The sequence below is a fragment of the Amborella trichopoda genome, chromosome 13 (genome assembly GCF_054954075.1).
Source record: "Amborella trichopoda isolate Santa Cruz 75 chromosome 13, AtrichopodaSantaCruz75HAP2 v2.0, whole genome shotgun sequence".
Taxonomy (NCBI): Eukaryota; Viridiplantae; Streptophyta; class Magnoliopsida; order Amborellales; family Amborellaceae; genus Amborella; species Amborella trichopoda.
The window spans coordinates 26,052,653-26,075,264 of NC_142348.1; the positions used below are offsets into that span (position 1 = coordinate 26,052,653).

The 22,612-nt window shown below is 44.1% G+C and overlaps 1 protein-coding gene across 13 annotated transcripts in view; it reads right to left on the minus strand.

Annotated features, from left to right (window-relative positions):
* Positions 1–22,612, minus strand: part of LOC18445021 (homoarginine-6-hydroxylase 2-ODD-233) — a 79,138-nt gene that overhangs the window by 17,738 nt on the left and 38,788 nt on the right. The gene's annotated exons all lie outside the window — the stretch shown is intronic.

A 22,612-nucleotide genomic window follows, 5' to 3' on the forward strand; every position in this document is an offset into this window, starting at 1 on the left:
AGCCATTAGAAGTATTGTAAGAATTGTTTTGCTCATACTTGTAAGAGATTTAAGCCATCCCTTCCATTCATGTGATTAAATTATTTTTCACATATTAAACTTGACATCAGAACCATCTAGAGCCAAAGATATCCTAATTAACTCATTTGAGGGGTTTCTACACCTGTATCTCCATAAAATGTCATATATCATATCAATAGTCTACTGGAATTGTTGAAACTTGTTTAAGCAGTATTAAAACTTACAATTGCTAATGTCACTGGGCATTGAGAGGCATTTATGTCCAGAAGCGTCCAAATGGGCTGAAAATTGATATTTGGAGAGTTTTCAGACCTTTTGAATCCAATGGTAGTGGTCTGGTGGTCATTTGAGACCTTGGCAACGTAGCTTTAGTTATGAGGTATTTTTCGACATGCTAGGAAGTGGCTTTGCGAATTAAGTTTCAGTCTGATCTGCTTTAACTTTGTCAGATTTAGACGAAACTTAATGGGCATCCTTAAGGCATCAAATGGTACCTTCACATGCTTCTCGAGGCCGATCTGACACCTTTTCAAATTCACCCAAAATTTCTCTGATTCAATCAGTGCTTCCGTAGTCCACAGGGACTTTTGGTACCCACGGGCCTAGGTTGCAACTGGCTTCTTCCTTTTTTGCATCCGGGATACAAGTGCATCAAAAATACCCAACAACAATCATCTCTCGCACATGTACACGTATCACCCTCAATGGTGACTCTTTTTTCCAATACAAACATCACCCAACTAGATTTTATTTAGATTTGGAGTTTTATAATCCTATTAGAAGGCATTTTTTATTATTTTAGCACCAGAAAAGATCTCAGAGGCGGGAGTTTGGAATTCGAGCAATCAAAGTAAGTGCAAAACTTTATTTTTTAGATTGCTTGTTTTATTTTGAGATGCCTTCTTCAAGATCTAATCAAAGTGGAGATCCAAGGTTGGAAATATGGATATAACCCGAAATTGTGAAATAGCTACAAAATGGAGTATAAACCGGTTTAAGAAGCATCTTGCCAATATTAAGGGAGATGTTGCCCCTTGCAAAAATGTTCCTGAAGCTATCAGAGAGGAAATTAAGCAATATATGAGTTCTGTTCAATAAAAACAGAAACAAAATCCTTGTCATTTGAATAGATATATTTCTACTACTTCTAGAAGAAGTGATCCCGGTTGGAAGTATGATTATAACCCAAAACCAAACGATAAAAATTGTATAAGGTGTAATTTTTGTGAAAAAGATACCAATGGGGTATTAACCGATTCAAGAAACACCTTGCTGGTATTAAAGGGAATGTTGCTTCTTGTAAAAAGGTTCCTGAAGCTACTCGAGATGAGATTAGACAACTTCTGAATTTAAAAGAACCAGAAAATGATGAAAATGAGCTTTGTTTTATGGAAATATCTTCTCCAGGTTCTTCTAGAAGTGGTGATTCGGGTTGGAAGTATGGTTACAACCCGAATCCGAATGACAAAAATCGTATTAAATGTAATTATTGTGGAAAGGATACTAATGGGAGTATTTACGGGTTTAAAAAACACCTTGCCGATTTTAAGGAGGATGTTGCTCCATGTAAAAATGTTCTTGAGGCTACCAGGGAGGAAATTATACAATAGTTGAGTTCATGGAAGAACAAAAAGATAGAAAAGGGTAGAGAAGCCAAGACTCCTACTCTTAGGGCCTCATCTGCACATATTAGTACGAGGGAGGTAGAAGAAGAGGAGGAGGAGGAGGAAGAGGCAGATTCAGAAGAAACAGAGGAGGAAGAGCGTTATATTGAAGAGGGAGATAACTCTGATGATGATGGCCTCGAATTTAATGCATATGATGAAGCTTACCCTATTCCTTCATATGACGATGATGATGATGATGACTAAAGACTCTTGGCGTTGAGTGTTGATTGTTGTGTTGAGTGTTGACTATTGTGTCCTAGACTGTATATCTTCTGAATTTCTGTATAGTTTCTTTTTCTTATTTTTAGTTTCTATATTCTAGATTTTAGTTCTACCATCTAACTTTTGTGTGTACAGTCTACAGTGTATCAGACTATTAATGTATGCTTGTATGGATTTACTGTTCTAGTATTGTATGAAAATATGGATTATAGTCTTATGGAATATCAAAATTCTCTTTTGGACTTCTATCTTCTTTTTTTTAACTGGGATTATGGTCTTAGGGATTATCAAAATTCTTATGGATTAATCATTATCAGTCATCAGTTTTTTTTTTTTTTGAACTTGGCCACCCAGGTTCTGAGCACCTGCCTAGGCGATGGGCAGCCAAGACCCCCATGGCCGCCTGGGTGCTAACACTTTTTAAAACACTGGTCTCGATGGATGTACCTTCTTTGAGTCCAAGCCTTTTTTGTCCGGGCTTTCAAGTGAGCAATGAGGAAGACAAGTCTCTTGTTCATCTTCCAATCCAGATTTGTTTGGATTCTGGAGCTCAAGATGACAATGGGGGGCAATCCTATAATGATGGAAAGAAAGAATTGAAAGTCTACACTCGGCAGAAACAGAAAGACGTGTAGACCACCAAAGCTAACATGCCTTTAACCCCATCACCTACCTTTGATCCAAGTAATCCCATCAATTCTAAGTGTGATGATTCGGAACTACCCATTGCTGTACGAAAAGGTAAGCGTAATTGCACCGCTCACCCAATTAGTAATTTGTTTCTTATGAGTCCTTATCCCCTTCTTGATATGCCTTTGTGTCGTCTTTGTCTTCTGTTTCTATCAATTCCTTGCAATGTTACAGAAGCTTTAGCTCACCCCCATTGGAAAGAGGCTAGTGCGAGGAGATAAGGGAATTAATTGCATTAATTAAGGTGGTACTTGGGAACTAGTAGACCTTCCTAATGAGAATAAGTTTGTGGGTTGAAAACAGGTTTACATTGTAAAACACATGAAAGATGGTAAAACTAACAAATACATGGTATGATTAGTTGCCATGGGATTCACTTAGATTTGTGGAATGGACCACCAAGAGACATTTTCTCCTGGAACAAAGAAGAACTCCAATGGAGTCTTTGTCTTTGGCAGCTAACTTGGATTAGCCGTTGATGAATTTCTCCATAGTGAACTACAAAAGTGCACATAGTACCTCCACCTAGATTACGGATCCCTGGATATGAGGGAAAAGCTTGTAGACTGAGAGAGGCCATCTATGGACCAAAGCTGTATCCTTGAGTTGGTTTGAGAGCTTCAGTGGGGCGGTTCACATAATCAAGTATACTGGGAGCCATGCTGCCGATACCTTATTTTTCAAACATAGCAAGACAAGTACTACTGCTCTAATTGCATATGCGGATGATATGTTGTAACAAGTAACTATCCTCAAGAAAATGAGTAACTTCACGCCTATCTATCAAATGAATTTGAAATCATAAACCAAAGTCCACTAAAGTATTTTCTTGGAATAAAAGAGGTTAGGTCTAAGAGAGGAATCTGTATCTCACAAAGGAAGTATGTACTGGACCATCTTAAAGAGACAGAAATCCTTGGGGCGGCTAAACCAAGTGAAGATCCTATAGAACAAATCCCAAACTTGATGATCAAGGGGGTGATGCTCTTAAAGATGTGGGTATGTTTCAAAGTTTACTGGGCAAAGTGATATATATTTCATTTACACACCTATACATTGCATATGCTACAAGCGTGATTAGTCAGTTTATGCGTGCTCTACGGACTTCCCAGCTTGAGGTTGCAGTTGGAGTCCTCAAGTATACGACCAAGTAGAGGACTGTTGTTTTCTAATTATGAGCACTTACGAGTTGAGACTCATACAAATGCAGATTGGGTTGGTTTTATTATGGACCGAAGATCAACATCAAGCTATTACAGTTGGAGGTAATCTTGTAACTTAGAGGAGTAAAAAGTAGTCAGTCATAGCTAGTGTTAGCCATAATTGGTCAGGGGTATATTGATACTTTGTTATACCATTGTAACTTACTATTGCATTTGTAGTTCATCTTCATTGTGAAGGACAAATGTATAGTTTTTGTATTCATTTAGATTCACAAATGTATATTTTTTGTATTTATTTGCCCTTATCTAATCCTCACTTATAGGGTTCGAAACACTATAAAAATATATTTTTGAGTGCAGCCCCTCACTAAAGAATGAATTAGTAGTCACATTACTCTTCTTTGACTCCCTCTCTATCCCTCGCTGGCCATGCCCCAACTTGTTCCTCTCTCAAGTACTCAAGGTAATTTTAATAGCCATATCAAGTCCAGATGCTGAGTACAAATCCATGGCTCATGGTGCGTGTGAATTATTCTGGCTAAAAAAATATTTTACGAGAACTTCGTTTTCCAGGGGTCAACATCCTTGTATTATAATAAAAAAGTTGCTATAAGTATAGCTCATAATCTGAATCTTCCAAAGAGGAGGGTGTGGCTCGATTCTCTATCCAACAACTTGAAAAGGAAAAAGATGATGATATCCAGCTTGTAGATGATGATGTGGTTAATGTTGGTGTTGGTGGCAAAAATTATGTATGCGCAATGGAGTTGTCTAGTAGAGGTGATGAGAATGATGGTATGAACATGGAGATAGCGCCACCTGAGTTTCCTCATTTATTCTGTCTCAGACGGCGAAACCTTAGCGTCGCCTGAGTTTTCTCATTTCTTTTGTCTTAGACGGTGAAACCTCAGCACCGCCTGAGTTTTCTCATTTCTTCTGTCTCAGACGGCAAAACCTTAGTGCCGCATGTGTTTTCTCCCCTCTCTTTCTCCTAGCCCAGCTGACGAAACCTTAGCGCCGCCTACGCCTTTTCTTTCATCTTATTCAGTCCAAGCAAATGAAAGTCCATTGCCGTTTGAGTTTCTCCCTTCTCCCTATCACATTACCATCTGTGTCTCTTCTCTCTCTTACTCCCCTCTGTTTCTCTCTCCTTTATGTCCCACAAAAGGCCATCAAAGGCTAGGCCTTGGCTGATTTTCTCGTAGCACATCCCCTACTACATCCTTCTTCACAAGCCCTCGGTGAAGGGCACTACGCCTTCTTCAATATTGACGTTACCAGCATTGCCATCCCGGACCTCAAAACGAACGGGGTCGGCAACAAAAGTGACACTGAGGGGCCACTCTGATCTTACCAGTAAATTTATGGGTACCAACCTCTTCTCCCCTTGGAAAATTTTTCACGTTGGGAATTATATAAGAAGGACCGGCCATTATATAAAGCTCAAGGACTCACTGTCGCGGGTGAAACACTAAGACACTCACTAGCGCCGGCTGTGTCTTTAAAAGACTAGCGCCGACTGCGCTCATCAAAACCTAGCACCAGCTGTGTTCCCAAGGCTTAACGCCGGCTGTGTTCACCAAAGCCTAGCGCCGGTTGTGTTCACCAAAGTCCAGCACCGGCTGCGTTCTCAAAGGCCCAACGCCGGCTGCATTCTCAAAGGCTAGCGCCGGTTGTGCCAAGTGCCAACGTGTTCCTTCTTCACCACCGCGCATACTCCACCGTCGTGCATACCTCACCACCATGCATGCTACCTCCGAGCATGACACTATCAAGTATGTCATTGCCGAGCATGCTACCGTCGTGCGGGCTTCATCACCAAGCATGTTATTACCATGCGCGTTCACAAGGCGTGCTCTCCTACTGTCGAGCATGTCATCGTCATGAACGTCCCACCATTATCCCCAGTGGAGTTGCACCCAGACCGTGACCTGTCATCCCCAATGAAGTCAGGATCAGGCCATTGTCCCCCACCCCCAGTAGAAGCCACACCCATACTGCAACCCTTATCCCCAGTGGAGTTAGGGTCATTCTTACCTCTTCAATCCCCAAGGGGTCTGTTTCACAACAAGTCATTATTCCTTCCCTACCTTATCCCCAAGGAATCGGGTTTCCTATCATAAGCCTATTTTGCCCACAGGGAGTCATACTTGTCCCCTAATCCCCAGTGGAGTCGCCAAGCTGGTTAGGTACCTTGATCTCGCCCTCCGGATCTAGGTGATCCGACAGCGCGTATCTCGGATTTCAATGGAACCCGGGACTTGAGATCGCTCTCTCGGGAACCTTGCTCAAGAACAAGGGCAGGTATTACCAACTGGTGAGAGAGGAATTAGGGTCGTGAGGCGGGACTTACCTCACGTGGGTCCATGACACGCTCGGGTTGACTCGGTTGGGCGCCCTCTTGGATCACGTTGAACTGCCCCCTTGGCCTATGGCCGGTTTCGAATCACCTCCCTTGACCTGTTTCTCCTTTCTGAAGGATACCGAAGCTTTTCTTCTCTCTTCTCTCTCTCTCCAAGACGCACCCACGAACTCAAGGCAAAAATTGAAATTTCATTGATCAATGAGTAAAATCAACGAGGGCCTTTTACAATTAGGCATTGCATTGTTTATATAGAATTGGGCCCAAACAAGGGTGGACGCCCAAAAACTACCTAAAATTGAAGATAAATACAATTTAATTGAATTAAAAAAAATTTTAAAAATGGGTGCAAAAGGACTGTTTTGCCCGGCCTAACACTATGTGGAATACTAAAACAGTCCCTGTTGCTGCCCGAGAACTTGTGTGATCTTCCAAGACTGATCCAGCGTTGCTCTGATGCCCATTTGATCGAAAAATGGTTGTTTTCTTGTAGAGCTCGACATGACGATCGATTTGATACCAACTTCGTGTCATGAATCATGTTTTTAAGTCATGATCATGAGACTTTAATTTTGGATGAATCTTGAAAACTTCGGATCGATAGTACGCTCGTTCCTTGATGTTTTTTCGTGATTTCTTCGTTGTAGTGCACTGAGCCTGCCATCACGATCACGTTGTAACAAACGAAACTCGATTTCGTGTCCAAACGAAGATTTTCTCGTCTTGAGTTTTTGGCTGTTCATCGTACGCGGGGTTCGGACCAAAGATAGCCTCGGAACTTACGCACATAATGCAATTGGTTTCACGTCAATCAAGTACGCGAGCGTCGTGATTTGGTCGCTCGAACGAGGCGTGCTGCTGCTGATTTTTCTGCAATTTTCTTCACAGATCAACAAGTTCTCTCTACTTTGCCTCCTTGCTAGGGCATCGTCACGGGGCGTCCCACCTATCGAAACGCTCGTCTCGATGAGACGAACATGCTCACAAAATTTGAACGTGATCCGACTTGAAACGAGTGAAATATAGGCCCCGAAAGTCACTGCCCGTGACTGTGAAAACAGCCACCTTAAATGGTGGTTTGGTGCAGGGTGGCCACACAGGAATAGTATGCGGCCTACCCCTTTTCGGTATTTTACCCATGACTTTGTCTTGGAGTGCCCGATTAAACCGAAACTTGACCCATAAAGGTTTTCAACCGTGTCAGATCCAATGGTGGTGGCCCAACAACTGTTTAACGCACCAAAAATATAGTTCTAGCTATAAGGTCCATTTCAGGATGCTAGAGGCCGATTTTGCCGATATTGTTTCTTTGTGTTCATTGCCTCAGACATGTCTGATTGCGATGGAACTTGACAGGTGCCCTTTTGAAGTGCTTATGAAGATCTTGACCAGTTTTTGGGTCATTCTGAGACCGTCGAAATTTCCACTGTATGTTGAGGCTTTATTGACGTGCTTCCTCTTTATTCGGCATCAGGGACCAAAGCGCTGAAAAATATGTTCAAACAGCTTGCCCCACCGAATGTTGTGCTTCGAGAGCAGCAAGAAGGACAACATTTGGAAATTTCTTTTGGCTTTATTACATTTTTCTTCCTAGCCACAAGACCATGTGAACCCCGAGGAGATTCACACAATGCTGCAACTAGAATGCTCAGAAGTTTGGATGCAATGTACAAGTCCATCCGTGGAGACTTTAGGGGGAGAAGAGACTTTTTTGAGGGATCTTGTCGAAGTCCTCACCCTCAAGGGACTGTTTGTCATTTTGAAGCTGAGGATTTTGTAAAGACCTCGTTAGTCAGAATCAGGCCGTCTGGTAATTGAGTGCCATGGTGAAGGGCAATGTTCCAATTTGGTTTGGGTTTCTTTGTCTTGGATGAACAGCAAAAGAGCCTTTGGTCGATGATCATCTGTGTTGTGCACCAAATATTCCTTGGCAAGCACGATAGCTCAGATTATCGAGGTGACCGGCATTGGGTATAACCCCTACCCACTGTTAGCAGTCTCACGTAACAGGTCCAAAGTCATGGCTGACTTAGCCTTCTCCAGGCGTCTTTGGTTTGTCGGAGTGACTTTCTTGTTTGTTTGTTCTGGATGGTCTGCTGAAGAGCCTTTTGTCGGTGCTCATCTGCGTCGTGCACCAGTTATTCCTTGGCGGGTAGGGTACATCAGTTTATCGAGGTGACCGGCTTTGGGTATAACCCCTACCCACTATTAGCAGTTTCGCGTAACAAGTCCAAAGGCATGGCTGACTTAGACTTCTCGAGACGTCTCCAGCATCTTTGGAGTGCATTTAGTGGCGTCTTGGGAATGATGCTCTTCTTTATAAGACTTGTCTTGCTTTCTTGGCAAATCTTCTGTCTTTCGAGTCCTTTTTGTAAAAGGACTCAGGCCGTCAGAATCTTTTCCTTGGAGCTCGTGTTTTTTGGATTCTGGTATTGTGACACCAGGGATTTTTTTCTTTGAAATGCGGGCTGAAGCCACCTGTAGGGGCGAGTGCTGCATCAACCTGTTTATTGGTCCAAGCGTCCTTTGCTAATTTCACTTGAACTTGGGAAGCGGTACCATAAAGACGGTTTTCACCAACTTCCTTTTATTTGGAGCTCTTTTACCCATGACCTTTCGGTCATGTCCACCCTTTTCATCCGTTTTTACTCACGGTGCCCTTTTAGGGTTTTCATCATGCCCGGGTTTTTGTTTTTACGGAACTTTTTTACTCACAGTTTCATGACCATGCCCGTCCGTCATTTTTACTCATGACATTCCCTTGTCTAAGTATACACCATGCCCGTTATTTTGTATGAAGGCATGTTTAGGGTCATGCCTCCGGGACCTGTGCGAAGCCTACTACAGTTTAAGGTCATACAGCTGGACCATGGTGGTGATGAATGCAGTCAGTAGAGGCCATGGACTGAGTATAGTAGTGGTTTTAGCGTAGTTTGGGGAGATGGCAAGAGGCTACCTGTGAAAGATGGACGATGGACAAAAGGTGGGAGAAAAATGGTGACCCACTAGCTTATGACGAGTATGGGTGGCGGGATGGTTCGTCGCTTTGTGAACACAGGTGAGACTCACTGGGGAATGATGAAGGAGAATGAATAGATGCACTGAGGAGGTAATCAAGGTGGTGCGCGCATACAAACAAGTCGGTTAGGGAAGACGTGCGTGAAAATGCACGCAAAAGGTGTGTGCGCGTATGAGGGGGCGAGCTTAAAGTCATGCCACCTGAAACTGTGCAAAGCAATTTAACGTCATGCGACCAGGACGTGTACAATGGTTTAAGGTCATATAGCTTGGACCGTGGTTATGCAGTTTTAGTCATACAACTAGGACCATGCAGTTTAAATTCGTGCAACTAGACCTCCGCTGCAGTTTAAGGTCATATAGTTTGAACCATGGCACTAAGCCTTTTAACGTCATGCGGTTAGGACGTACACTATAGTTTAAGGTCATATAGCTTGGACCGTGCAGTTTAGAGAAGGAAGAAAGATTGTGCCAGGGATAAAGTCCATTAAAGTTGGTAGTGGGGGAATGGGCCTGAGAAATTCCAGCTCGACTGGCAGTTGAGCCGCCTTGTTTCTCTAACGACCAGCTCTTGACGAACGTCTTCTTTCCACCCTTGCCTAACAATGTGTGGAATTTCAGAACAGTCCCCGCTACTGCCTGAGAACTTGTGTGATCTCCCATTACTGATCCGGGGCTGCTCTGATGCCCATTTGATCGAAAGATGATTGTTTTCTTGTAGGGCTGGGCATGGCGATCGAGTTGATACCAACTTCGAGCCATGGATCATGTTTTTAAGCCATGATCACGAGACTTGACTTTTGGATGAATCTTGAAAACTTTGGATCGATCGTGCACTTGTTCTTTGATGTTTTTCCATGATTTATTCATCATAGTGCACTAAGCATGCCGTCAAGATCGTGTGGCAATTTGAAGCTCAAATGAAGATTTCACAACTTTTGGGTTTTGACCGAAATCCAAAATCTGGAGGTTACAGTTACTTCATCGCCTTCGTGTGCAAAATCCATCCGTTCATTATGTACGGGGTTTGGACCAATGGTAGCCATGAACCTTATACACACGATGGAATTGGTTTCGCATTGATCCGATGCGCGAGCACCGTGATTTGTTCTCTCGAGCAAGGCGTGTCGCTACCGAATTTTTTGCAACTTCTTCACGAATCGGAAAATTCTCTCTAGCTTTTCCCCCTGCTCGAGCGTCTTCACAGGGCGTACCACATATAAAAATGCTCGTCTTGATGAGACGAACACGCTCACAAAATTTGAGCGTTATACGACTCGAATCGAGTGAGATATGGGCCCCGAAAGTCACTGCCTGTGACCGTGAAAACAGCCACCTTTAATGGTGTTTTGGTGGAGGGTGGCCACAAGGGAATAGTGTGTGGCTCCTCCTGTTTCAATTTTTTGCCCATAACTTTGTTCTGGAGTGTCTGATTGTGCCGAAACTTGATCCGTAGGGGTTTTCAACCATGTCGAATCCAATGGCGGTGTTTCCACAGCAATTTGACACACCGAAAACATAGTTTTAGCTACGGGGTCCGCTTCAGGGTGCTAGAAGCAATTTTTTCAAAATTGTTTCTTTGTGTTCACTGCCTTAGACATGTCGGAATGCGACAAAACTTGACAGGTGGCCTTTTGGAATGCTTATGAAGATCTTAACCAGTTCTAGGGCCATTCTTAGACTGTCAAAATTTCCACTATTTTGACAGGCTTTATTGACCGACTAGGGTCGTGCTTACCCCTTCAATCCCCTGTGGGTCAGTTGCATATCCATATGACTTATCCCCAGAAGTCGGGTTACCTTTCTATTCGAACACATTTTTAAGCACCTTGGTCCCTGATGCGGATTAAAGAGAAGCAGGTCTACAAAGCCTCAACATACAGTGAAAATTTCGACAGTCTCAGAATGGCCCCAAAACTGGTCAAGATCTTCATAAGCACTTCAAAAGGGCACCAGCCAAGTTTCATCGCAATCAAACATATCTAAGGCAGTGAACACAACCCTGAAATGGACCCTGTAACTAGAACTATATTTTCGGTGCACAAACAGCTGTGGGACCACTGCCAATGGATCCGAGACGGTCGAAACCCCTTATGAGTCAAGTTTCGGCTTAATCGGGCACTACAGAATAAAGTTATGGGTAAAATATCAAAAACGGGTAGGCCGCACACGATTCCCGTGTGGCCACCTGCACCAAAACACCATTAAAGGTGTTTGTTTTACAGTCACATACAGTGACTTTCAGGGCCTATATCTCACTCGTTCCACGTCGGATCGCGCTCAAATTTTGTGAGCATGTTCGTCTCATCGAGACGAGCGTTTCGATAGGTGGTACGCCCCGTGACGATGCACGAGCAGGGACAAAAACTAGAGAGAAGTTGTTTATCCATAAATAAAATTGTAGAAATATCAACAGCAGCACACCTCATTCGAGCGGCCAAATCATGAAGCTCGCGTACCGATCGACGCAAAACCAATTGCATTATGTGTGTAAGGTACGACGCCATCTATGGTCCGAGCCCAACATACGATGAACAGTCGGATTTCACACAGAGGCATCGAAGCTACTGTAAATTCCAATCGTCGGATTTCAAGATTTCGGCCAAAAATCGAAGATGACGAATCTTCATCCGGACACGAAATCGAGTTGCGCTTGTTACAACCTAATCGTGACGGCATACTCAATGCACTACAACGAAAAAATCATGAACAAAGATTAAGAAACGAGCACACGATCCGAAGTTTTCAAGATTCATCCAAAATTCAAGTATCATGATCATGACTTAAAAACATGATTCATGGCTCGAAGGTATCAAATCGATCGTCATGCCGAGCTCTACAAGAAAACAATCATTTTTCGATCAAACAGGCATCAGAGCGACCCAGGATCAGTCATGGAAGATTATGTAAGTTCTCGAGCAGCAACCAAGACTATTCTGGAATTCCACACATTGTTAGGCCGGGGCAAAACAATCCTTTTGCACCCATTTTAGAATTTCTTTTAATTCAATTAAATTGAAATTATCTTTAATTTTATATAGTTTTTGGACATCCACCCATGTTTGAGCCCAATTCTATATAACAATGCAATGCCTAATTGTAAAATGGGCAGGTTCATTTTACGCATTGATCAATAAAGTCTCAATTCTTGCTTTGAGTTCGTGGGTGTGTCTTGGAGAGAGAGAGGAGAGAAGAAAAGGGTCGATACTCTTCGGTAAGGTAATTTTCTCAGTCCTCCCCTCTTTTTCTCTCCGCTTTTCTTGTCTCTATCTCTCTTTCCCTCTCACCTCTATCTCCTCTCTTCTCATCTCTATCTCTCTTTCTCTCTCCTCTTTCCTCATCTATCTCTCTCTACCCTTTTCTCCCTCTTCTCTCTCTTCTTTTCTTTCTCATCTCTCCCTTTCTCTTCCTTGCTTTCCTCTATATTTCTCTCTCTTCCTTCTCTGGTCTATCACGCCTCTATTCTTCTTTCTTTCCTCCATCCATCCATGGTGTACCTCTTGCCTGGCGTGATGTCTTTTTTTTTTCTGTTTCTGAGGCACAAGCAGTGGGTCGGGCCCTAGCCTAAATAGCGGACCGGGCCTCTGTCAAAATCCCCTCTCGCTCTCTTCTGTCCCAGACGGCGCAAGTTCGTCGCCGTCTGTGCTCTCACTCTCCCATTTCTTCTGTCTCAGACGGCAAAACCTTGGCACCGCTTGAGTTTTCTCATTTCTTTTGTTTCAGACGACGAAACCTTAGCACTGCCTGAGTTTTCTCATTTATTTTGTCTCAGACGGCGAAACCTTAGCGCCGCCACAGTTTTCTCATTTCTTCCGTGTCAGACGGCGAAACCTTAACGCCGCTTGAGTTTTCTCATTTCTTCTGTCTTAGACGGCAAAACCTTAACGTGTAATGACCCAAACTTTTCCCGGTCGAGGAGAAGAGACCAGCGTCGGTTGGAGTTGTGTGAGAGGCCAGCGCCAGTTGAGTTGCCTAGCACCGGTTGTGTACCGACGTGCGTGAGTGGTTGAGTGCATTGTAGTCTAGGGAGCTCTCTCTCTCATAATAATTTTGTTTCCTATGCTTGTTGTACCCATAATCATTGTCTCCATGTTTGCTCTCTCTCTCTCCTCATGCATGTCATTTAGCTTCGCATGAACGACACTTGTCACTTGCTGCCCTTTTCTCTTTTATAAATAGAACCTTTCTCAGCCCTTCTCAAAAGCTTTGGCCCCCCCTCTCTCCCACGTTTTGCTCTCTCTTTCTCTCTCTCTCTAAAACACTTGGAGTCTCATGTTGCGGAGCTTGGAGAAGTGGCTGTGTGCAAGAGTTTTAGAGCAAGTTTAGAGCTTAAGGTAAGTAGATCATGTTATTGTGTGTTTTAGTACGAAGCATGAATTGAAGCATGAATCTAAGCATGTATGAAGAATGATTTGGGCATGAATAAGCTTGAAAGTAAGCATGAGATTAGCATGAGATTGTATAGAAATTTGTGTGGAAGAATAGGATTTGCATGTATGTGTTTGTGCTCTGTTTTTCCAGAAATTTAGGCTCCTTTGTATAATATGATATGCATTGTTGTGATTTCTGTTGAGCCTGCAAATTGGTGGGTTGATGCTCTTGTGAGTCTAGTTTAAGCTAGAATTGGTCTCATGTGATTATCTTACGTAGTTTAGAAGTTATGCTTTGTTCTTTGAGGTATGTTATGGCTGGACTGTGGAATTCCAGGGAGTATTGGGGTTTTTGTGTCTCTCTATTGACCTATCAAATGATCTCAAAATTGCTTCAAATCACCTCCATTGGAAAGCTTTATGAGTCTAGTTTGAGTTTGATGTTTATGTCTAAATGATATTCTTGATAGATTGGAAGATATGATGTGAAATGTGCATAAATGTCAATGTTATCAGACTGTGGAAATTTCCAGGAACATTGTTTCTGTTGTACTGAGACTTTGCTTAACCTATTGGAGCCCAAATGACATGAAATCACAGCCATTTGAAAGATGCATGAGTCTATTTTGATTTTTATGTCATGACCTTGCTCGGATTCTTTATTTACGTAAAGTTATACTTCGAAACATGTCAGTAGATCACCGTAGACAGTTTTGGTAAAAACACAGAACTGATGTCTCCGATGTCAAGAGTTTTGAACAACCAAATGAGGTTCGATTTCTTCCAACTACTGCCATTTGAAATATTTTTTAATAAGCTTGAGATCACATGTGTAGCACTTTTCGAAATTCTGCTTAATTTGAGAGCTATATGATTAATTGTAACAACATGTCACTATGGACAGCTTTTATAAAACTCAGAATTTACGCCTCTGTCATCATGGATTTTGACTAGCCAAAAGGGGTCCATGTACTTCCAAACCACTGCCATTTGAACAGTTCATGAGTAAGCTTTAGTTCACATGTTGAGCACTTTTCGAGGTTCCTTCTTGATTTTGAAACATAGGCCAAATTTTAAAGAGACGTCACTGTTTTCTCTGCACAACAGATTTCAGACTAAGTGTCTCTGTTCTTGGGTTCTTTTGAGGGGTCAAGTAAGGTCCAATTGCGCTCAAACCACCCCTAATTGAAAGATAGTTGTGTCTAACATAAAATTGATTTTGAAACTATCTGCAAATTCCAAATGAACTGAAAACTATAGCCTTGTTTTGACTCGGATGTCACTGCCTGAATTTTTAGAAAGTGTGACATCGATACTCTGATTCTGTTATATGAACTCTGATTCTGTTATATGAACTCTGATTCTATTATAAGAACTCTGACTACTGTTATATGAACTCTGATTCTGTTACATGTATGAACTCTGATTCTGTTATAAGAACTCTGATTCTGTCATATGAGCTCTGATTCTGTCATATGAGCTCTGATTCTATCATATGAACTCTGATTCTGTTATATGAACTCTGATTCTGTCATATGAACTCTGATTCTGTTATACGAGCTCTGATTTTTTTATATGGACTCTGATTCTAATCGCTACACAATGGATCCTCCATTGGTAGTGAGCCCTCTGATTTTGTACGTGTGAGCATGGACTTGCCGCACAATGATATATATGAGATATGTAAATGGATACCTACTGTGTGAATGATGGTATCATGCTGCTCATGTGTTATGTGTATGGGTGCCTACTGTATGAGTAATGATACCAGCATACTGAGATATTGGTGTGCTTTGAGTGTATTGCACGACCAACTGTGACATGATGACATTTCTAGTTATATGGGAATTTCTCGGCATGCCTTGTGCGTATCGCATTGCCTGGGACATGTAACTTCTCATGAGATGAGCATGAGGTGATAAGCTATGTGCGACTTCTCGGCATGCTTTGAGCGTATTGCATTGCCTGAGATATGTGACTGTTTGATATTAGTGAGGTGCCTGCTTTGAGGGTATTGCATGGCCTGATTATGTGACCATACTGTGTTAAGTGACTGAGTGGTGTGCTATGAGCGTATTGCATGACCACGAGATAATAAGTGATTTCTCAGTATGCTTTAGGCATACTGCATTGACTAATATTGTAATTCTGGCCACTACACAATGGGTCCTCCATTGGTAGTGGATATTTTGATTTTGTTATATGAGTGGGCGTCGCTTTGATAGTATTGCAAGGCCTGCCTGTGTGTTTGATGCCAGTAAGATACATGCCTTGGAGTGTAATGCACTGCCTGACTCTATGAGTGTTAAGGGATGAAAATACGCTTTATTATGAAATAAGAGTATGCTCCTTTGTGATAAGTATGTATATTGTACAACATTGTCCAATTATAGATGAATGAGTAATATTGAGGAATGAATATGATGATACTCCTGAAGAAAGGTCTTTCTGAACTGCTAATTCAAGTGATATCCATTATCTATACTCGGAATATGAATGATAATTACAAGATTGAACAAATGTGAGTTCTGATATCTTATATTGTGCCTGCTCTACCTGAAAAAGCATCATCTTATAATTGTGACATAATTGTGATGCATGTCTCCTGTTTTATGAGCATGGCTTAGAATCTTGATTTGTGTTGTGTCATAAAACTCATAGGCAGGGAAGCATAATGTTGTGATCTACTTACTGGGCTTTTTAGCTCATCCCTTTGCTTCCACCCTTGTAGATTGACTACTGCAGGTCGAGAGCGGCGGGAGGCGATCGTGTTTGGTGGACGGAAAGCCTGCGCTCGACGAGTGGATCCCTGTTCTTGTGTAGATGTTTTTTTGGTCGTCGGTCTTGCAGTTGTTGTTATTGAAGTTATGTATTTTGATGGCGGGCCAACAATGCCTTGGGCGATTGTAATATTCTGGATATTGTAGTTATGGCCTTGGAGACTGTTTATGGATATGAATGATTTTTAATTTACTCAACTTTTGTTATATTTCTGGTGGGAGTTTTAGTTTTCTTTCATGGTTTGTTTCTGATTCCGCCTATCATATGCGTTGAGCCACTCTCACCTGAGTAATGTTCGCGACCTCTGTCATCGAGATCCCGCACCCTGTCGCCCTCCGGTATGGGATAAGTTTTCTCATTTCTTCTGTCTCAGACGGTGAAACCTCAGCGCCGCCTGAGTTTTCTCATTTCTTTTGTCCCATACGGTGAAACCTTAACGTCGCCTATGTTTTCTCCATTCTCTTTCTCCTAGCCCAGCAGGCAAAACCTTAGCGCTGCCTATGCCTTTTCTTCAATCTTCTTCAATCCAAGCAGACGGAGGTCCATTGCCGTCGGAGTTTCTCCCTTCTCCCTATCGCATTGCCATCTGTGTCTCTCTTCTCTCTCTTGCTCTTTGTTTCTCTCTCCTTTCTTCCATTCTTCGCCCTCATCTTCTCTCATGCTCTTCTTTCTTCTTTTTCTTTCCTCTTCTTCCTATTCATATCTTCTTCTTCTCTTATCGCCTTCTGTCTCACCTCACTCTCTTTGTTTCCTTTTTCTTTTTTCTTCTCTTCTCCTTCTTTAATTCCCCTTATTTCCTTTCTTTTCTATCTTCTTTTCTTTCTCTCTCTGATCTCTCTTCTTTCTTTTACTCTCTTGTTTGATCAAGAAGGGTTGGGACTAGCCTTCAATGGTAGTCTCGTCGTTTAGCTGTAATGTTGTTGAGCCGGTCATAGTTACTGTGCCCGCATTATTGCCACGACAGACAAGTTATTGTGTCTAGCTACTCGGTATTGGTACAGTTGTCTAGCAGTAACTCTGTTGAGCCGGTCTGAGCTATCGAGCCTGTTTTACTACCACGACAAGTCAATTACCTACTAGTCAAGTGACTGTGTCGGTCTCACCACTTGATCAAATTCTTCTCATCCCAATCTTCATCCTCTCATTCTGCTCATCTTTTGAATGTGCATGCCTGTCTACGTTCACCTGAAGGCAAGGTGTGGTTTCTTGACCCACCAGTCTTGTAACATTTGCCATATGTGTGTGATTGCAGAAACAGAAGAATACAAGCCAAGGGAGGCAATTCCGAACTAGTTTTATGACTGAGGGGCTTTCTTCGTGATCTAAGAGGACACCCACGCAAGCCAGCCCGAGTAAGTCCTAAACCCACCTTAAATTCATCTCTCATCGGTTGGTCCACCGGCCCTTGTTTTTTAACAAGGTTCCCAAGAGATCGATCTCAAGTCCCAGGTTCCCCTGAAACTCAAGACGCGTGCCGCCAGATCATCCAGATCCAAAAGGCAAGATCAAGACACCTAACCAGCTTGGCGACTCCACTAGGGACTTACTACCCCTTAGTCGGATCGTGCTTGTTTGGCTAAGTTTCTCCTTTTATTTTCTGTATCTGCACTTATGACTTCCGGGGTCTGTAACCCATTTATCCGGATTGGGATTTTTTTATCCCCGCATTCGCGAGTCTTCCCAATAAACAAGTTCCTCGAACTTCGTTCCCAACCCTCTTTTTGAGAAAGGACCCCGAGTCTTGCTCTCAGGTCTTAACTTGGATTGGTGTGAGGAGGGACTCAAAGGTCCCTACCTCCCCGTCTCCTAACTCTAGTGGAACTTCCGCCAAGGCCCCTTGCATCGGCAGCACTTTTGTTGCCACACACAGCACGCACCCTACCACCGGCAAGTCACTTGTCAGTCATATTGCCGAGGTACACCGGAGGCTGCCCAATCCTTTTCTGCAAAAGGTAAACAAGTTGTCATTGCTTCTGTGGGTTGCCGCAAGGCTATACCCCACATTCTTGCACCACCACGAGTCTCTATCCCTAGAGGCTCGGCACATCGAGGCGAAGACCCTGAGGCCTCCACCTCTCGTACATACCATAAGCCTCGTGGGTCATCCACTCGAGCCGCACCTTGGAGCAACCCATATATTACCTCAAGTCAGCGTCCAAGATCAGACCTCCCAAGGCCGGGTCCTGTAATCGTTGTTCATATGCATCCCACTGCTTGGGGCAACGCCATCATTGCGCCAACCCGAGTACACAAGAGGCGACCTTCTCGCACTCCTACCCAACACACACAACACACCCTGTAAGAGGCAGACCTCCACCTATTCTCTTACAGACACTTGCTCGCAGTTCTCGACCTCCTAAGGCCAATCCACATGCTCGAGCCCGGGTTGACCCCCAGGTCACCCGTGATCCTTCTTCAGGGGGTGCACACTCATCACCGTCACAGACAGCCCTCACCCTCGACTCAGGCGTCCTCATGAGTCAACCCAGCTCTTGCCTGCTCCTCCTTCGAGCAAGCACCTCCAGCCTTGGTACTTCAAGACCTTCCCAAGAATACCATCTTGAACCAGCCCCATCATTTCGGTCTAGTCTCTAAAGCTCATAAGAGAGCTCAGGGCCAAGACCTAATGGAAGATTAAGTCCTTCATCCTCCCTGACCCAGGTTAACTTCAGTCCCTGACCCTCATCCTTTGCCGCACCAGATGGAGACAGCACTCTCTTGTACAAGAAGGGCTGATTAGCCGCCGTCCCAATCACAGTTTTGACACGAGTTCCATCAAAACCTCAAAGCTAAACGCGATAGAGGTCTGCGAATTCTGACCAAGGAAGTGACCAAGGCGGTCGAGGCAATCAGCTCTGATGACCCTCTTCGCCTGAATCCCTTCTACCCTCTTCAGATGACGAAGCCTAAAGAAGAAGTGCATGAGCCCTAAACTGCGGTGAATGTTCAAGAAAATGACCCATCCACTCAGCAGCCACAGTCCCAAGACCGTCAAGAACCGGTCCTCATGCGATCGGCATATAAGGATCGAGTCCAGTCGGTGCATGCTAACCCCCTGCTGACCGAACTGTCGCCGGCGACCCGTCAAGTTCGCAAGCCTTCAACTTCAACTAAGGCTGACCTCCCTGGAGAAACCGTCAGCATAATGGTTATAAATGAACCTAACTCGCAGGAAGATCGCATGAACAAGTTCGAAGATATGGTGCGCGCGATGATGGAGAAGATTGATCGTATAAATGCCGCGCGACAATCAGCAAACCATGAGGTCAATTCCCATCACTCAGATGGTGCACCTCCAAGGCAACCCCTTCCCTCGGCCTCACAGGACAATTCTGTCCCTCACCCCGTCTCACAGGCAAACATTGATGTTATGGTAACCCATAGCTTAAAGAACAGACAAATTTCGGAGATACAAAGTGCAACGCCTTATCAAAGGTCGTACCCTCATACATTGACCAGGTGTCGTTTCCCTCAGATTACAAGAAAGGGAAGTTTCCCCTATTCAACAGAACCACATCCCCAAACCAGCATAACGCCCACTTCCAAGCAGCGTGCCGAGAAACAACGGCTAACGAAAGACTCCTACTCCGTCAGTTTGTTGAAACCCTTGATGGCCAAGCTTTTCAATGATATGCTCGACTTCCCCCAAACTCGGTGCATACTTGGGAGGAACTGGAGAAATTCTTCCACCAGCGCTTCTACGAGGTCGAGAGAGAGGTTAAAACCATTGAGTTTCTCACCCTGACCCAAGACCCTGATGAGCTCGTAGACCAGTTCATATCAAGATGGAGAAATCTAGCTGCTCGCCATCCTAATCTTGTGCCTGAGAAGGAAGCAGTTCAAACTTGCATGCGGAACATGCGACCTAAACTTGCTCTGCATGTCGAGGCCTCCAATCTGACTTCCATGTCAAAGTTAATCTCTAAATCTATCCACATAGAAAGCCTACCACGCCACCACGGCAGGTCACGACAACCGTCCGCAAGCTCAGGAAACAACCGGGACAATGGTAGCTATCGGACTAAACCCCGAGGCAACCAACAAAAAGGATTGATCAGTGCAGCTGTCATGGTCACTGATCCAAAGAAGGCTCTCTCCCAAACTTTGGACCTCTTCAAAGGCGGGAGCACAACAAAGACAACGCCTCAGGCAGGCAAGCAACAATAGTCGTACAACCGAGTGCCCCCACCTGCAAACCTTAATCGGGAAGATTATTGGACCAAGCATAAGAACAAGGTCTACCCCTTTAAGAAGGAATGGGTCCCTACGATATTCCAATTATTGCTGGAATAGAACATGATCCCGCTTCTTGAGACCATGTTCCCTGAGCAAGCTGGGCTCGATACTCAGGCAAATTATTGTGCTTACCATCGAAGGATCAATCACCCCACATATGACTGTTTCACGTTAAAGACCTTATCGAGGCTTTGATCCCTAAGGCTTGAGGAACTCAAGAAGGCATTCAAGGCAACATAAGCCTCTCACATATGGACTGTCGATGAAGAAGACGATGCGCCTAATATCCTTCGAGCCTTCTTTGCCATCGTGCTTCAAGAAGGTCTCATCACACCAAAACCGGCAAGGCAGCCTCGACGCCTTGCCAGGGGTCCGTTGGTGCCCATACCACCAGATATGGGGGCATAACCTCTACGAATGTACCAGTTTCCATGATATAATCACAAAGAAAATACAGGAATGTCAAGTCTTACAATGTTTCAATAAGTGATCCCCAAGCCACTACTCCACTAGTGCAAGAGGGCCTCCGAACACGACCTTCGTAATAATGATTTAGGTATTGCTGAACCCTCGACCTCCCAGCCATGGATAGTCCACCACGGGCAAAGTAGACTCAAGTCTTTAAGGCGAAATGCAGGTCGCCAAGCTAGGGCTGTTCGCACGCCGAGAGAGACAAATCAAGCACCACCTCAGAAAACAAGAAAGAGACGTGTGCCAAGGGCTGCTCGCCAAAGAAACAAGACGGCTCAACTGCGAGTCGAGCAGGAATTCCTCAAGCCCTTTTTCCCATTGCCAACTTTAATGGACTTTATCCTTGACACGATCCTCCTTTCTTCTTCATCCCATCAAGAGGACGTCCCCGAAACATCTTCTCCTCAGATCACGTCCAATGAGGGTGACGACGTTAAAAACACTCCCTAACGGTCTAAGAAGGGGGAAAGACCTAAAAGACTCCCTGCACACGTCCAAACCTGGTGATGACAAAAAAAGCTACCCAGATCGGTCCAATGAGGGGAACGACCTTAAAAGTCTCCCACCTTCTGACCCTTCTCCTTCATCCGCTTTTGCTTCTCATCCTTCTTCCCCAACGTCTCCTACAGGTACAACCTTGAAATGTCCAGACTTCGAGGCTCTTGACAAAGAATTTGAAGGAATCAACATAAGCAGGACGGCAACGAAAGCGGTTGAAAAAGACCCTGGCCCAAGCAGCTGGATTCTTAACAGTTGCTGATGCCCTGGCAATTAAAGCCAAAGTAGAGCCACCTTCCTAAAAGAAGCACAAAAAGCCAAAGCCAAGGAAACCCCAGTGGCCCCCTGAGCCTGACTTCGAACAGAAACTGAGAGAATAAAGAGGGCAGAGCATTTATTCTCAAGAGGCTTGTCATATGGTACAAATCTCAGGAGCAATACTAGCATAGGGCAAATGAGCCCCAGATAGGGGAAGACGTTGTAGCCTCCAACGCAGAAGTCAGCTCCCTAGGCTCCGTCCTAGTCCAAATACCCCAAACAATCCACCTATTCTCCTAATCCCTGGGATACCTCTTACTCAATCGCTACCAAAACCTCAAACCTCCATCACCCAAACCAAGCCCGACGCGCAATCAATTCAGCCAGCAGGCCAAAATAAACCTCTTCCACCCAAACCTACTCCTCAGCCCAACATACCACCCAAACCAATGGCAGAACTAAGAGCACAAAGCCTTGTTCAAGAAAAGGGCTGAGGAAGCATCCAGCCCTTCTCAGAATCTACGACGCCTTAATGCTCTCAAAGGATTACCGGATGGCTTTAGTTTAGGCTCTCTCTAACCCAGAAGTGTATGAGATCGAAGTAGAACCCATCGAGGTCGACCCGGTGATTTTACGAGGATGTATGCCAATCACCATTTCAGAGGACGATCTGCAATTGGGATAAAAGTTTCACAATTGCCCTCTCTTTATGACTAGCGAATTACATGTATGCCCCATTAACCGAATTATGTTGGATGGAGGGTCGATAGTCAACCTTATCCCGAGGAGGATCCTTACTCGATTGGGATTAGGGTTCGAAGATCTTACTCCGACCCACGCCACAGTTCAAGGGTC